Genomic DNA, 2,500 nt, shown 5'->3' on the forward strand with positions numbered 1-2,500 from the left:
CGTGCTACATTTTTACGGATAGACCCCGTGAAACGCTAGAAATTGGCGGGGATGTGTCTCTTGTGGCTCACGGGGCTGTTAGGGTGGCACAGAAATCCCTCGGAATGGGAAAACGGGTCATTTTCGTGTTGCCACATTGCATGCGAACGGCATGAAACTTCCAGAGGCATTTGCAGCAGGAATGCATGTGCAGTCAAAAAAGTGAATATTTTTCACGGATAGACCCCGTGAAACGCTAGAAATTGGCGGCGATGTCTCTCTTGTGGCTCACGGGGCTGTTAGGGTGGCACAGAAATCCCTCGGAATGGGAAAACGGGTCATTTTCGTGTCGCCACATTGCATGCGAACCGCATGAAACTTCCAGAGGCATTTGCAGCAGAAATGCATGTGCAGTCAAAAAATTGAATATTTTTCACGGATAGACCCCGTGAAACGCTAGAAATTGGCGGGGATGTGTCTCTTGTGGCTCACGGGGCTGTTAGGGTGGCACAGAAATCCCTCGGAATGGGAAAAAACGGGTCATTTTCGTGTCGCCACATTGCATGCGAACCGCATGAAACTTCCAGAGGCATTTGCAGCAGGAATGCATGTGCACTCAAAAAATGTGATATTTTTCACGGAGAGACCCCGTGAAACGCTAGAAGTGGGCGGGGATGTCTCTCTTGTGGCTCACGGGGCTGTTAGGGTGGCACAGAAATCCCTCGGAATGGGAAAACGGGTCATTTTCGTGTCGCCACATTGCATACGAACCGCATGAAACTTCCAGAGGCATTTGCAGCAGGAATGCATGTGCACTCAAAAAAGTGAATATTTCTCACGGATAGACCCCGTGATACGCTAGAAATTGGCGGGGATGTCTCTCTTGTGGCTCACGGGGCTGTTAGGGTGGCACAGAAATCCCTCGGAATGGGAAAACGGGTCATTTTCGTGTCGCCACATTGCATGCGAACCGCATGCAACTTCCAGAGGCATTTGCAGCAGAAATGCATGTGCAGTCAAAAAAAAATTGATATTTTTCACGGATAGACCCCGTGAAACGCTAGAAATTGGCGGGGATGTGTCTCTTGTGGCTCACGGGGCTGTTCGGGTCGCACAGAAATCCCTGGGAATGGGAAAACGGGTCATTTTCGTGTTGCCACATTGCGTACGAACCGCATGAAACTTCCAGAGGCATTTGCAGCAGGAATGCATGTGCACTCAAAAACTTCTATATGTTTCACGGATAGACCCCGTGAAACGCTAGAAATTGGCGGGGATGTGTCTCTTGTGGCTCACGGGGCTGTTAGGGTGGCACAGAACTCCCTCGGAATGGGAAAAGGGGTCATTTTCGTGTTGCCACATTGCATAGGAACGCCATGAAACTTCCAGAGGCATTTGCAGCAGAAAGGCACGTGCACTCAAAAATTTTAATATTTTTCACGCATAGACCCCGTCAAACGCTAGAAGTTGGCGGGGATGTCTCTCTTGTGGCTCACGGGGCTGTTAGGGTCGCACAGAAATGCCTCGGAATGGGAAAACGGGTCATTTTTGTGTGGCCACATTGCATAGGAACGGCATGAAACTTCCAGAGGCATTTGCAGCAGGAATGCATGTGCACTCAAAAACGTCTATATTTTTCACGGATAGACCCCGTGAAACGCTATAAATTGGCGGGGATGTCTCTCTTGTGGCTCACGGGCGCTGTTAGTTAGGGTCGCACAGAAATCCCTCGGAATGGGAAAAGGGGTCATTTTCGTGTTGCCACATTGCGTACGAACGGCATGAAACTTCCAGAGGCATCTGCAGCAGAAATGCATGTGCACTCAAAAACGTCTATATTTTTCACGGATAGACCCCGTGAAACGCTAGAAATTGGCGGGGATGTGTCTCTTGTGGCTCACGGGGCTGTTAGGGTCGCACAGAAATCCCTCGGAATGGGAAAACGGGTCATTTTCGTGTTGCCACAATTGGCATACGAACGGCATGAAACTTCCAGAGGCATTTGCAGCAGAAATGCATGTGCACTCAAAAACGTGAATATTTTTTCACGGATAGACCCCGTCAAACGCTCGAATTTGGCGGGGATGTTTCTCTTGTGGGTCACGGGGCTGTTCGGCTCGCACAGAACTCCCTTGGTCCACCTGATTCGTGCATACAGGCAGCAACTAAAACTCTGTAAACCTGCTGTGAGGACATCTAAACAGTGGACCAGTGAGGCTGTGGAAGATTTGCGGGCGTGCTTAGACTGTACTGACTGGGATATGTTCACGACTGCTACCAATAGTCTGGATGAACTCACAGAGGCTGTGTACATCAGCTTCTGTGAGGACTGCTGTATCCCAACACGTACCAGGGTGAACTTTAACAACAACAAGCCCTGGTTCTCAGCAAAGCTCAAAAGGTTGAGGTTGGAGAAGGAGGAAGCGTTTAGGAGTGGGGATAGAGACAGATTCAAGGAGTCGAAGAACAGGTTTAGCAAAGCGGTGAGAGAGGCTAAACGACTGTACTCAGAGACACTAAA

The sequence above is a fragment of the Petromyzon marinus genome, unplaced genomic scaffold (genome assembly GCF_048934315.1).
Source record: "Petromyzon marinus isolate PM22_M1 ecotype Great Lakes invasive population unplaced genomic scaffold, UKy_Petmar_22M1.pri1.0 PM_G_Scaffold_143, whole genome shotgun sequence".
NCBI classification, from domain to species: Eukaryota; Metazoa; Chordata; class Hyperoartia; order Petromyzontiformes; family Petromyzontidae; genus Petromyzon; species Petromyzon marinus.